Below are 16289 nucleotides of genomic sequence, written 5' to 3' on the forward strand. Positions count from 1 at the left end.
AAGCTGAACCCAACTCCCTCACCAGGTGCAAGAGGTGGTGTGTGCTACGGGACATACTGCTGCGTGCACAGCTTACTGTGGGCGCGTCATGGAAGATCAGGAAGCAGCAAGACTGGGAGAATGCTGATGTTGGCTATTCTCCCCTTGGGATGCTGGTAGCTCTGCAACAGGCAGTAACCGTTCCTCTTGCTGGAATGTGGGCAGCTAAGGACCTTTCCGTTGTTAACAGGGCAGGAAAGGAAGAAACTGTGCTAATGGTATGACAGAAATCACTTTTCTCAGCAAATGAAATGAGAATATGTTAAGGTTATGTCAGTTTTTTGTCCTTTATTTTCAGAGTTTTGCTAAATTACAAATGGCAGCTTGAGGCAGGAGAAACATGACAGTGAACTCCCTAAATACCATCCGCTAATTAAGTGATGATGAAAAACCAGTGCTAGAAAAAAGTGCTAGTTTTGCATTTGTCAGATGACAACAGAGGCTGTTCAAATACTCCTGCTGTGTGGTGTATGACTCTTCAAACTAAACTGGTCTCAAATTCATTTTTGAGAGGAGAGTCTGCAAAACTGACACACAGAAAACAAAATATTGCTGCAAAATTTTCACTAAGACTTCAGACTTGTTGACCTAAAACATGTCTAAAATCTCTAGGTCCTCCAAATGGGTTTGGTTTCAAGTAAATTTAAGAAAATACATGTTTTTGCACAAGAACACCAGGCAAGTGGCAGTGCAAGCATGGTTTTGAACCAGCTCCAGTATGGACACCATACCATCCATAGGATTTGCTCTTAAGCTGTTAGTTATGTTTCCCTGCCCCTGTCTTCCCCTCCAAGAAGTAAAGCAGCCTTGCAGCTACACTGTCAATTGGCAAAAGTTTCCTTTAAAGGACTATCTATGAAATCATCTTGCCAGAATATGCTAGCAGGCATAGCTAGGACAACACTACTTGCCTCTGCAGCAGAGAGGAAGCACATTAAAGCAGGTGGGGTGGCAGGTAGGGGACATAAGTTTTCAAAATTAAAATATAAAAAAAAAACCATGAATTGAGTGAGTTTGCACTAACTGTTGCAAAGTTAAGCATTAAGATCTGGTCATTTTTACACAGCTGGTCTAGTTATTGCCACCACGAGTTCAGGATTTCTGTTTGTTAAGCCCCTGCCCCACTTTCCCTAGGCACCGCTGATCACTCTACCACCACTACCTCTGGCTTTGCTGTAGCAGGGGCACCTCACAGCTCTGTTGTCCCCACTAGTTAAAGCTGGGGCCTTTTGGAAAATGTTTTGGCTTCCTCTAGACCTGCATAACCATGTTTCTTTCCCATTAGAAACAGGGCAGAGAGGGACATGCATCTGTCGCTCTGGCTTGAAGCTGGGACATAGCCAGGACAAGCAGGAGTCTGGGAAGTTCTTTTGGGTGACCCTGCAAATGTAACCTTGTGTTATTACACTCATTAACCCACCCCTGACCTAGAACAATTCAGCTGTCCCACATGTGTGCAGCACCCCAGGGCCGTTACCCCTATTTGTATCTCTGCTGCTAAGCCCTTGTCCAGAAACTGATTGAGTTGCTTCCAGCTAGTCCTCTGCCAGGTCTTCATGTCTTATCTTGACCTCTGCCAGCTATCTTAAATATTGTGTTTGTCTTTGACCACTCAGACAATCTCCCTACTCATTTGGAAAGCTTTGTAGCCTCCATAATTATAGTAACAGGAGGACCTACAGCACCTGATCAGGTAGGAAAATACATCCTTGTTGCAGTTTCACAGTGGCATGAATGGAGGAACCTCATCCCATTTGCATGAAGATATCAATTATTTACTGAATACTAACAACATGGCTAGGGAGTACAACATGCAAAGCTTCAACTACACTCATAGCTTTGCTCGCTAGCAGCATAGTCCGCCACATAGATCTAATGGCATGAACAAAATTCCTTTTGGGGTTCAAATTTTGCAGGACGGGTTCTGCATTCACATGCATGGGGCCTCTGGCCATTGCTACCCAAGGGAACAACATGTGGCCTCCAGGCTGGGAGATGGGCTAGCCCTCAGCCACTGCAGCCTTTCCTTCAAGTCAACAGCAGATAGCTTTTAGCTGAGATGGCCAGGAATCTCCAACAAAATAACACAATAATGAAACCCACATTTTTTTTTAAACTTCTGGAAGCAACGTTTCTTGAGTTCCTCTTATTTTTTCTCTATTATTTTGTTCTAATCCCCAAATTTATTTTGTGACATTGGAGGGCTTGTTTCCCAGCACTGATAAAAGTCTCTCTCTTGCCCAAAATCATGCTGGGAATCTATGGCTTAATTCAAAGTGGATACAGCTATGCTAGATCCAATATCCTAATCATTTTCTACTCTGTTAAACGGAAGCTTATAGCCTGTTTCCACAACAGTGTTGTGATTTTGATGTAACTGATCTCACAGAGTAGAAAATATTGAGGAACATGAAGAACTTACCTGCCATACAGTGGGGCTTGTTGATAAACACCACTTGCAAAACATCCGCTTTGCAAAAAAAAAAAAAAGACCATCTATCTGATAAAACCAAACTAATAAAGGATGTTTGTCCAACTGTCCATTTTTATAAAGCACACAGATTGATGGTACTTTCACAATATCTCTACTATTTCCAACTTCTGCAGCAAACTACACATCTGATCTTTCCTTCATTTACACCTAAAGAAAACAGGAATAACAGTGCCCATAAGTGCAAGTAAGACAGGAATAAGTGCAAGTAAGACAGTATAATTTGGTGCGTGTTTTTTAAATATACCGTATGAGAGAACAGCAGGAAGTTATCAAGTCCATGCTCACTTTCAACATTTTATTCCTGATACTACAAGAAATAGCCCATTAAATATAAACAAATCCCTTTAAATCTTCTTCCTTAATTATTGTGAAAACAGATATTTTGTCTGCCCTTCAGGTTTTTTTATACCTATTGCATTCCCTCTCATGTTGCTTCAAGCCTCCATACATCACAGGTTGTCAGAGGCACCTCCAGGGCTGAAGGCAAGATGTGATTTTGCAGGGACAGCTAAGCAGGCTCTGCAGGAGAGCTGGGACCAAGGGCTGGGGAACTGCAGAGCACCTGGGGGGCTGCGGGGGCTCAGGGCAGGCTGGGAATGGCCAGTGAGGTCCATGAGGGGCTCGGGACTAGCCAGAGAAGGATTAGCAATCACTGCCTGTGCATGAGGTTCTCTGTTCCCAAGAAGATATTGAACTCAATGTTAGTGCTCCTCTACAAGAAAACAGCATCCCTCTCTGCCCAGCACCTTCACTACATTGTCTCTCTGGTGGGGTGTGGGAGTGCGAGTCAGGGTGAAAGCTACTGAGAGCCAGACTTAGCCTTCCTCCTACCCTCTACGTGCTTCCTCCCTCCTTACCTAAGATTAGGCAGGGGTTCATGCTTGGAAATAGCAAGATTGGTCAAGAAAATAAAAGCCAGGAAGTTTGAATCACTGAGTGTCCGGAGTATTTCTGTAGCTGGCAGCGGAGCCAGAGAGATGCAGTTCACATTTAAAATGAGCTGAGACTGCAGGACAGGATGAGCACAGTGGGTACAGAGCAGACTTACTCTTTGCCATCAGTGATTTTTGATTTAGTACTTGTTAGAGACACAAGAATATTGATATATTCCTCAATGACCTGGATGAGGGGATAGAGTGCACCCTCAGCAAGTTTGCCGATGACACAAAGCCGGGAGGGGTGGCTGACACACCGGAAGGCTGTGCCACCATACAGAGAGACCTGGACAGGTTGGAGATTTGGGCAGAGAGAAACCTTATGAAATTCAACAAGGGCAAGTGTAGGGTGGTGCACTTGGGGAGGAATAACCCCATGCACCAGTCCAGGTTGGGGGCTGATGCACTGGAGAGCAGCTCTGTGGAAAGAGACCTGGGAGTCCTGGTGGACAACAGGATGACCATGAGCCAGCAATGTGCCCTTGTGACCAAGAAGGCCAATGGCATCCTGGGCTGCATCAAGAAGAGTGTGGCCAGCAGGTCGAGGGAGGTCATCCTCCCCCTCTACTCTGCCTTGGTGAGGCCACATCTGGAGTACTGTGTCCAGTTCTGGGCTCCCCGGTTCAAGAAGGACAGGGAACTGCTGAAGAGGGTGCAGCAAAGGCCTACGAAGATGATGAGGGGACTGGAACACCTCTCTTATGAAGAAAGACTGAGGGATTTGGGTCTCTTCAGTCTGGAAAAAAAATGGCTGAGGGGGGATCTTATCAACACTGATAAATACCTAAAGGGTGGGTGTCAGGAGGATGGGGCCAGGCTCTTTTCAGTGGTGCCCAGTGACAGGACAAGAGGTAATGGGCGCAAACTTGAGCATAGGAAGTTCCACATAAACATGGGGAGGAACCTCTTTACTTTGAGGGTGGCAGAGCCCTGGAACAGGCTGCCCAGAGAGGTGGTGGAGTCTCCGTCTCTGGAGACATTCCAAACCTGCCTGGACGCGTTCCTGTGCAACCTGCTCTAGGTGACCCTGCTCTGGCAGGGGGCTTGGACTAGATGATCTCCAGAGGTCCCTTCCAACCCTATGGTTCTATGATTCTGTGAAAGCCATTCGGCACGCTTAGCGCAAACCCTGTGCGCCATCTCACAGCCCCAAGGGTACGGTGGGGGGCTGCTGGCCGCTCTCCCACTTTCACTGTACTGTACAATATTTATGTCATACTTGAGCGGAGGTGAATGCAGTGGCTCTGCTGAGTCTGCTGCCAGAGCCTGCTTGCTTTCAGTGTTTTCCTGACACTGGGGTCTGTTATTTACACTTCTTATTCATCTGGGATGGATTAAAGCAAAATGAAATATGCTTTGTCAGAAGCAACAAAACAGCATAAATACAGCGTAAACAGCAAGGTCTTATATGAACAGAATGAATTCTGTGGAATATCTACCTGTATAGTAGATTAGGAAGCTAATAAACCTGCCTTTATCTGTACTTGGCAGTCCTCTGAGTATCGTATGTCCTTCTTCCATTTGGTTAACAAACATGTAGACAGTAATCAATGTCTCTTCAGCACATAAAGTAGAACATTACCTAAATGTGGGAGGTGAAAGAATTGCACTGAAGCATCCCCTACTACCCTAAAATAAGAATAATTATTCTTTGTCTTGATATAGATCCTGAATAATAAAACAGTCCTTTGGTAGAAGGGGTGCCCTATGTGTCATTTATAGTGGCAGGTCAAGTTAATTGTCACCAATTCTTTTCCACAGGAAAGCTAAGCTTTAGTTGTCACACTTGCTTTTAAATTCTAGTGTTTCTCTTAATGGCATATTTTACTTTTCACTAAAAGTGTCTGTTGACACCGAGAGAGGATTCACAGATCCCCCTGTAAAACAAATTTATATTCCCATCATTTCTGGTGCCTAGAGGCCTCACATTAAATGTCACCGAGGATTTATTAATTTAAGGATTGAATTATTCTTTTAATGTAGGTTTCACCATTTCACCAACATCCCAGGCCTGTCACCCACTCTGAGTTTACAGCATAGCTCAGACTGTTAATACCACTGCAATATCAGCTGTACTACAACTGAGTGTGCCTAACAGGGAATTAAAACCTCCCACTGATGCCTGCATGCCTAGATCTTCCATGTGTATGTGAGCTTGAGCATAATTGAGATCAAATTCTCCTCCTACTGTGATTAGCAGTTGCTGATGCAACACTGTAAAGGCATTCCTGCAAGCAAACCAATCATATTAGCAAATTATCCAAGTGAATATTTCTTTTCAAGCACAGGTAGTGTCTTATGTAGTCTTGAACACAGACAATAACATCATCCAGGACGAGTGAGAGCAACATTTGGCCACGGTCTCTCTGACCCTCAACTACTCAATATGGCAATTTAGGATAGCAAGTAAAATGGACTTGTTAAATCTATGCTCATAAAAGTGTTGAGATTCTTGAATGGAATGTGCTAAGGGCTATCACGTATGAAGATTTGTAGGCTTCACTAAAATTTTACATGTTATTATGTTTTGAATGTATTATTTTCATTTCTAAAATAATTTGATTTTGTTGTTCTAAAAAAGATTTAATGGGAATATATTCTATTTTCAGAGTCACTATTTGCATATATATGTGTTATACAAACTATTTCGTGCCTTTGATGTTGGATTCCTTCTTATTTAAAACTATACAAAAATCTTATGTAATTTATTTTAAATCCTTCCATAAGAAATATTCAGGGTTCTTTCTATCATTTTCCCCTAAGGAAATCATATATGTAGTTTTCACACAAGTCATTTGTTGCTTACAGAAACATTTAGGCCTTTCAAGTTTCTTGATGCATGGGACAGCGTATTTGAATTGGAAGTAGCACATACAGGTTGCTCTAGTGTTTGCAATTCAAAGTGAAGTTTAAAAAGAGACATTGTACAAAATTGTCTCATCTGATTTCCTGTCCCTGAATATATTTCCAACAACCCCTACTAAACTAATAAGCCTCAGACTTTTTCCCATTCTGCCAAACTTTGTGTTCTAACGAGCAATACGCTGCAAGATATTTTCCAGTTAAAACTCAATTTTGATTTTGTAAAAGAAAATGAAGAGAGAACCAGCAGAAATTGGGACAGGAATTGCTTTATCAGAATGGCTAGACCCTTCTGGGAAATGAATGAGCTAAACACATTCAGACATTTAAATGGGTATAGATAGAAAATGGAAGAAAAAGACACACTGGCAAAATTGGTCTGTCAAGAGGACTGGCAAGGTATCCTGCTAAACCCTCACGCTGCCTCTCCATCTTGCCACGTGTCAAACCTCTTCTTTTCATTCCTCTTCAAGCTGAGCTCTGCAATTTCGCCCGCCTGTGGCCTGGCTCACCAGACTGCAGTGCCGACCTTGGGCGACTGCATTTCCCAGGCTGGCCAGGCCAGATTTCCCTTCTCTCCTAGATGTCCCATTGGGAGCTATGAAAATTATGAATGCATAGAGACATCAAGAGTGGGTCTGCATGCATAGCATTAGAGCCACTAAAAATGCTACTATAACACAGGTTTGCACACACATCCTATCATACCATAAGCTTATTATTTTCAGCCATCCACAAACTCCTCCTGTTCCTACGTCTCCTAAGGGATAGGCTTCTCTAGTCCTTTGTTTCATTTTTTCCCTATTGACTTTCCTGTGTTGCCACAGGGTGATCCACCTGCCAGCCAGTCATGGCAAAGCTACGGGTTAACGTTGAAGGTTGCATGGGTTTCCAAGACATGAGGAGTAGGATAACTACAACCATTAGCTTCATCTGTGGCAGATCTGTGAAGAGAAACGTAGACTGAATTTACTAGCCACCCCCATAGCAACAACATGACCTTAATTACTCAGTCAGGGTTATATATTATATTTACATAATATTGGTTATGAAAGAACACACACTTAACGTTATTTTCCATTATTCCACATACTCTTGAGGGAAAACTGTTGCAAAAACAATATCTGGTATCAAATTTGCAATGTGTCAGGTATCTTCATCAGCATTTTTCTGGCCTTTTTTGGCTCTCAGAAATTCCTTATATTGTATATATTATTCCTTTTATATATATACATAGATGAGGCACAAATCTACTGTCATAGTAGCTGCTGCCATCCTCTAATAGCAAACATATATTGGCAGTACTGTGATCCCAAAGACCTCAGAGGTGGCATATCTGCTCTCCAGAACTTCCAGCACTAAGGTCCTCTTGTGAAGGACAACTACAGCCTCAGATTGGTAAATACCTAATCTGCAAGACAGGCTCTAACACATCAGTTTCAATGAAGTGTTAACAGAATTCCCACAAAGAGGCTTGGTCCAAAATTCATGTCGCTTTGGCAAATACAGAATTAACACAGTCAGATTTCCTTGTTACACATATGCATTCTGCTACAGATGTTCACAACCCACAGGGCCACTGTATATTTACTAAGTGTATCTTCCTTATCCCCTTTTCACAGGATTTTGTACCTCACACCATTCTCCCAACCCCACTAGCACATTCTTACATAGACTGTACATTAACAGTCACAACTTTTATGAAACCTTCCTTAGTTAAAGCTTTAGGATACCCTTAGATGATTATATCCACCAATCAGTGCTCCAGCAAGTCCCACAGTACCATGTGCGAAAGATATATTGAGAGCTATGAAAAGATATTGTTGATAATGCTTGAATAAGACATGGGAATAGGCAGGTCTGCTGTCCACAGTGTTAGCACAGCTGCAGCACTTTATTAAAACTGTGGATCATAGGCTCTGAAAGCTGCTGAGTGCCGGGTAGGATCCAGCCCCATACTGAACTTGATGGTAGTGTCACTGAACTTCAGATTAGCTCCTTGCTGAGTATTGGACCAGTGAGACCGATGGAAGTTGCTTGACCCAAAGGAAATAAAATGAGACAGAGTGACATGAGTGAATGAAAGAAAGAGATGGGGAGGAACAACCTATGGCTGAAAAACAAATATGTGAAATGATGAAAATGAAGAAAAATATTTTCTTAGCTCCTTCTGTTAATACTATTGCAGTGAGTAAAGTATAAGAAAAAGATGAGAAAGTAATAATCTTTTTTCATGACCCATCTTCCCTTGTGTTTTTCCCTGCCATTGCACCAGTTGCTTTACAGCTGATTCCACATTTATTTAACTTTTGGTTCTCGGACGATCACTCTGTGATTTCTTTTGCTCCTCTTCTGCTTACTTCAGAATTGATTTCCTGCCAACTTTATTCAGACTGCTCCTCATGATTACCAGAAAGACCCCCTGGGACTATGCCTCTGAGGCCAAAGTCAACACACCAGAAACTCTCTGTGGGTTTTACAATATTCAGTATTCTTCAGCTGATTCTAACCTAGTGTTGATCAACCTAACAACAGAACAACAATATAAAGGTGTCAGAAATGACTGTGACAATTTCAGCACAAAAGGCACTTGATTTCTCCTATTCCAAGACCTCAGTGGCAGGTCCACATAGTTCAAGTTCACTGCTTACCCAGCTGATCCAAGAAGCATTAAGGGCTCACAACAAGCAGAGAGGATGGGGGAAAATGATGAGACAGAGACCCAAGATGACAAGCAGGGCTGATCCTCAGGCCTTGGTCAGCCAGAGTGGTTTGACATACTTAGTTTCTTGATAAAGGGTCTTGGCAATTGTCACTATCTGATGCACATTATTAACTCTCCGTCTGACACTGGCTGGAGAAGAGCCATTCTTTTATTTTCTGGTGGCACAATGGCAACAGTGAGCAGAGTAATGTCCAGAGAGGAGAGGGAAAAATAAGAAAAATGAGGTAAGTTGCATAAAATACATGCAGTTCCCAGGTGACTTAAAAAACCATGACAATGACTGTCCTTGAAGTCGTCTGCTCAGCCCAGTTTCACGTGAAATGAGGATCTTCTGTCTTTGACTCAGCTTCATTTTAGTTCTGTATGGAGTCAAGATATTCTGATCCTCAGACGATGCTGGGCAGTGTGATGCAACACTGCGGCAGATCCTTTTACATCTCAGAGTAAGAAGAACAAGGAATTTGCACCAGGTGATGGTGAACCATTACGGAGTTTCTCTTGCAGGAAGGGTGTTCAGTTTGCAAAGATGCACTGAAACCGCTTCTCAGCTATGAGTTACTTTACCATTTTAGACAGAACTGTCATTTATCTTACAGTAATATGCAAAAATTTGCCCTATATCACATCTTGCTTGTAGATTACTGTGAGACTGTGATAGACCTCACTAACACAGTGAAATACAGCTTTCACCATTTCCACAGGCTGAATAACATTTTATGTAACATCTCTGGTTTTTTTCACAGTATGTGAAACAATCCATCATGCTTTATTGTACTGACACAGTACTACAGGTAGTATTTGATCCCAGGAGTTTATGCTGAAAATTAGGTAAGTAATAAGGTAAATGTAGCGAAGAACACAGAAGGAATTCAGGGCTGTATTAAAAACTTGGCATTCACAGTAGTAAAAACTGGGATCTTATAGTTTTGCTGGCCTTGTAGTTACATCTGTTTATTTTGTGGATATAAACTTGAGGTAAGAGAGATTAACATTTTTTCAGAGTTAACATTTGGTATCTACAGATGATGTAGTTTGCAATACAATATACATTCTGATTCTCCAAGATAAGATAAGATCCTTGACCTGTGCGGTGAATACAGCTATAATAGACATTATAGAGAAATTATCTGCAGTGCTTTTCTGGCAGAATGGAGTGAATCCACAAAATTGAAAACAATGTGGTCAGCTTGTCCCTGACTGTGTAAAGACCGACCAACATGAGCTATACCTACTTAGTCAAGGTTAATACTTCCCATTTCGGAGGTCCTCACAAATAAACGAGCAGCTGCAAACAAAACTTTTTCACTTGTTCTAAAATTTAACTATTTAGAACACATATGTTGTCTTTAAACCAGCAATAGTGTATTTTACTAACTCTCTTCTGTGGTGATTGAAAAGACAAAAAAATGTATAAAAGTAAGAATATATGCTCACTCTACAAGGCTAGCTTTTTACTTGCTAAGTAAATACTTGATTTGATTTAGAATAGAATGGTTCAGTTGGAAGGGACTTACAACATATAGTCCAACTGCCTGACCACCTCCATATCTAATACGGAAATACATGAGACACTGAGAAGGAGAGAATCACCACGTAACATCAACAGCCCCCTTTAAGTTGAAAAAAAATCCTTGCCACCTTGAATTTCATGAATAGAAACACATCAGATTAAACCTCGTTGAAAATCATTATCCTGAAAATGAAACTTTTAGGATCATTGTAACCCTTCAAAAAGTCTTGCAGGCCACCACACACATTTCACATGTACATTTTAAAAGAAAATTCAAGTGAAACTTGCATTGAAAATTTGGTGGGTCACTGCGTATCCACTGCAAGCAACTTGTCCTGGTCCTACAGCCCACCCACCCCCCAGCTGAAGAAGGCAGACGCTGTCACACCTTCAGCAGTCAGACAAGAAGCAATAATCAGCTTCTGGCTGGCATTTAACTCCTTGATTACCACTGATATCAATTTAAGAGCTAGCAACATTTGGGTTTTTTTAATTAACTTCTCTGGGGATAAAAAAATAAATGAGAGCTCAGTTCCTCTGGCCATTTGCCCCAGCTGTGAGTCATAGGAAAGTATTAATTACTGAAAGCAAAAACCTTTGCTGTTACGGCAAATATCCCTCAGAGTTTTTTCCCACATATTTAATTTTTGACAAATTAATGAAAACAGACTGCTGATTATTTAAAATATGAGCACAGAAGTGCTGTTGCTTTGGTGAGTCAGCTACACACAAAGCAGTTAATATCATTTTGGCTTGAAAATGAAGAAAGTAAGATTAAGAGACCAAAATAGTATCTTTAATTTCATTTTTCACTGCAAGAATATATGTATTTGAAGTCTTAGATATCATCTTTTTCTTTAATTACAAATTGCCTTAAAACACTTTAAGACCTTAACAGGGCATATGACATTGATAAATATGCAGAATTGCAAGCAAGTGAAAATTTAAAAACTCTGAGACTCAGAAGCTTTTTTCACAGATTGTCTGAGCAATACAAAGGGCAAGTATACTTTAGAAAGGTTGAAGATCTCTCAGATTTGTCTTCCTTTTTAGTACCTACCCTGGAAAATGTTCAGCAATAATCTCTGATCTCCATATGTGTTTCTGACAGGTGGGAACTAGCAGAAGATTTTAAACAAGGCAGAGAAGAGGAAAAGTGAACGCAATATGAACATGACAGTGAAGAATATAACCAGTTATTAGCATTTGCTTTTCTAAAATACCCTTAGATGATATTATAATTTAAATGTCAATTTTTATTTTTTCCACATTAGTACCTTTCCAAGTCTATAAATATAGTGGAATATGGTTTTTATATTTAAATTGTTATTACACTACAATCTATAAAGAAGCAAGGTTTAATGTCCTAAGCATTTAGATTCAAATCAGGTACATGAAGATTTTTACAAAAAGTGGGCAATCAACATTAGAAAAAGGAGTCTGAATCCTACATAAACTATCCAAAATGCTCTCCTTCTCTACTGCAGAACTCCGCCATTCCCACGAGTGAGGAAACCTTTGGTACAAAATGTGAGGCAGATCAGCAGACTGCAAAATAGGTACAGAATAATACACAAAAAAAATACTGAGGCAATGAATAAATTTACTGGGCCTGATCTAGTGCATCTGAATTCCATCTCTCTCTTGGATTTGGAGAGTATCTTGACAGATTTCCAACTTTATTTTCCCAGAGTTCAAACTTTTAAACTTAATATCTCTATATAATAAACATATCTATAGTAGCATCTCAGTTGCAGATGTAACCTAAGCATGAAAAATTGTGTAACTGAATGGCCTATAACTCTGAGTGGTGCAAACAGTCCTAATCATCTTCACAGATTTTTCTATAAAGTGTTATAATAAAGTTTTTTCTAAAACTTCATTACTACAGCAATTTAAAGGAACAACTGCTACTTCAGTATCTCAGGCTGTTATGACCACTTGACATGTCTGGAATGAACTCTAATATGCTTCAAAGTGAGTGACTTTAAACCTTGACCTTGATCACTCTACATCAGCTATGAGGAACATTTTCTCTTTGGAGGTTGTTTACGAACTCGATGGCTGTTACAATAACACACATCTGAGGACTGACCAACAGTAATGTGAAAAAAATACTTGAGATTCACCTTTACTGCATGAACATGATGGACCACTCTCAAGGGCTATATCAGATCAAAAATAATGTTTGAAATTAATTTGGCTGAAAAAGCACATGTTTTGACTAAGCCTGCTCTAGACATATGTTAACTATATCTAGGTGTTTCCGGGACTACCCCAGCATCATATTACCTTCTTTCCTCTCCATGCAGCTATTGAGACAGTGTAACCACTTTAACTTTTCACCAAGTATGAGCCGCAGAATTAGGAATTCTCTCCCCACAGTGACCCATGATGGCAGTGGGTTATCTCCCAGCGCAGCCCCAGCACCGGTACATAAGGCCTTGATTCTGGCAACAGACCAGTTAAAGCTGTCTTCATATTTTTTTGCTCTCTACTGACTATATACTTGACTGTGATAATTTACGATATCATTCCATTCCCTAAGGACAACAGATGTTACCCTTGAGTTTTTAATGGGCTTTGTCTTCAAATAGAGAAGGTTCTCAGCATTAGTTACATCTCTTTTTGCTGTTTACGTATCCGGAGAATCACCATCCCAAAGTCATAATGGATTTGAGGCAGACCTCAACAAATTCTTCTAAGGGTGGGAAACTAGACCCCATTAAAATTATACTTTCTAGCTCTGGTGGCTGGCTCTGATGGAGACAGGAGACAACTGTCATGTCCAAATGGTGCTGAAAGGATATTAAAAGAAAGGTTTATTTGCATTCTTGTATACTGTTGCTTTAACTGGGAATAAACCTGTTAATTTTAAGTGGAGCTACCAAGTTTAAATTTATTTAGGTGGAGGAACAGAATTTAATTGGAAAGCACATTACAATAAAGCAAAACAATAGTTAGCTTAGACTGGAGTTATGATGGCAATTAATCCCCAATGACTGTTTTCTCTAATAAGTACTGCATCCTACAGCTATTCAAAAGCTTCCCGTCATAATAACTTTGCAATTGAAATGCAGTTTTTTTCAAAACACAAAATCCTTTAAGGGCAAAAACTTTATTCTGCAAAACATTTTGATATATTTCTTAGGAAGTAGGTAAATCAATTTTTGTGTTCTGCACAATTCTTAAGGGTTTTGTTCTAGTTGTAGTAAGTTCTAGGTTCAGTCTGTAAATGTCTAAAACTAAACAAGATGAGTCCTACCTTACTGTTTTCCTGGATATAGAAGAAATCTGAAATAAGTCCTGAAAAACGCACCATTGATTTCCTCTCCTGATATACCTTCCACAGGCTTTGCCAAAGGAGTGGGCAATTCAGCTTTGGCTTATCATGTGAGATCAACGAAACATTTCAAAATTGCAACACTAGCTATAATTCAAAATTATCGGCTTTAAGCAATATTTATTGCTATTATATTATGGCAGACTATGGCAGACTAACCAACTATTATATAATGGCAGAAAGCACCAGACAACCCTCAGAAAAGAAGAACACTGAACTGGGCACAGAAATGAATCATCACTCTCCAATATTAAAATATCCATTAAAAATATCAAGATGTCAGTAAATCCATTTATATGTTATCAATAGATGTAGCTGAGCTAGCTCTAACCTGTCCATCCTGAGAGAGAGATGGGATGGGATTCTGGTAATGAGTTTTGAAAGGAAGCTTTATTTTTATTCACTGCATGTCAATAAGAATTCAAGTCAAGCCTCACACAATTAAAGCAATATAAAATTGCACAAGTTATTGAATTTGTGCAGGACTACTTAATAGTCTGTATATCACAGTGTAGAAAGGGTGTACTGTACCCTATCATTCCAAAGTACAAACAAGTTTAAAAGGGCATTATTTTTGTAAAAGAAAGTACAACCATTTTTTTAACTACAGAGAGGAATATAATTCTACCAAAGTTATAAAGTATATTTTCTATTAATATAAAACCATAACATTTGTGTGCAGAATTTCTCATAAACTGGATACACACTTCTGTTCTAGGAAATCCCCGTGGATTCGCTTGAATAGTCTTCTTCATCTCTATACAAAAGAAATTTCTCAATATGGTAACCTTCCCTCCTCTCTATAAAAGTGTAGGGACTTAAACATTTATCTCAAGATTAATGACAAGATTCATTAATATGACATGGAAAATGATTGAGGGAGGGGAGGGGCAAGTAGATCAATTAGAAGGATTTATGAAACTAATAACGTTCAGCACTTCCAGTTTAAATTGTATTGTGCTACAGACGAATGCAGAAAATCTCTGGTATATATTGAAATTAATTTCATAGATTAGAACACATTACAAGAAGGTTGCTATTGAGATATGGAATTTCTAAAAGAACCTGAAGAAACAGTGTAGAAAGGTTCAACCAGAAAGTAAAATTCTAGGCAGTAAAGATGTAGGTGCAGCAGACATTCACTTTGCCTTATTTTCAGTCTGCTATTCTCTATTCAAAGAACAACAGTACAAGGCCAACTGCTGAAGGGCTACAGAGTAGTATGGTAGGAATAGTTAGGTATCATCTGGCAGTCATACCAATCACAACAAAATTCCACAGATCAAGGAGAACTGCTCAGGAGATGGGGTATTTACTGTTTGAGTCTTACAGTAAATCAGATCCCTGAACTGTAACTGAGAATTTGAAATGATAGGTTTTTGAAGTGCTAAACTTTACCTGATAAGAACATACAGATGTAGAAAAGTTTTAGAGATGCGTTGTCAAGTCACTGGAGGTGCTCCTCGCGTGATGTCCTTTTGCACCTGAGACAGCACATGTGCTTATCCATAGAGACCTTCTGCATTAACATTAATATCCCCCCACCACTCGGTACACAGGTTAGGACCAAATCTTTGCCTTTTCTTCTCTGTCAAAGACTCCAGGAGACACTGGCTGCCTTCTTCATAGAAGGGAAAGTGTGAGAAGGGAAGGGAAGTGGGAAAGGGGAGTGTTATAGGCAGCCCATCCCACAGAGCCTCCAGGTTACTCTGCAGGGAGGACACAAGGTTAGCTTCCAAACAGCTACATCAGAGAGGCTTAGCTGTCTCCTAGGGACCTCAGTGCTGAGCCCAGACCCCTCTTGAGTCAAGTCCAGAACAAAGATTCTGTATGAAGGCAGAGGCGGGAACAGCATTCATAGAATCATAGCATAATTTAGGTTGGAAAAGACCCTTAAGATTGAATCCAACCGTAAACCTAACACTACCAAGTCCACCACTAAACCATGTCCCTAAGTGCCACATCTTTTAAATACCTCCAGGGATGGTGACTCAATTATTTCCCTGGGCAGCCTGTTCCAACGCTTGACAACCTTTCCGTGAAGAAATTTTTCCTAATATCCAGTCTAAACCTCCCCTGATGCAACTTTAGGCCATTTTCTCTTGTCCTATCACTTGTTACTAGAGAGAAGAGGTCAACCCCCAACTCGCTACAGCCTCCTTTCAGGTAGTTGTAAAGAGGGATAAGGTTTCTCCTCAGCCTCCTTTCCTCCAGGCTAAACAACCCCAGGTCCCTCAGCTGCTCCTCAGAAGACTTGTGCTCTGGACCCCTCACATGAGATGTGGGAAAGAGTGGCACCATCACAGGAATGAATCCCAGTGGGCTAATAAAGGAGCCCACATAGACAGAAACTGTCTTTTGCTTATAAGGTAGCAACTCCA

The sequence above is a fragment of the Rissa tridactyla genome, chromosome Z (genome assembly GCF_028500815.1).
Source record: "Rissa tridactyla isolate bRisTri1 chromosome Z, bRisTri1.patW.cur.20221130, whole genome shotgun sequence".
In the NCBI taxonomy this organism is placed as follows: Eukaryota; Metazoa; Chordata; class Aves; order Charadriiformes; family Laridae; genus Rissa; species Rissa tridactyla.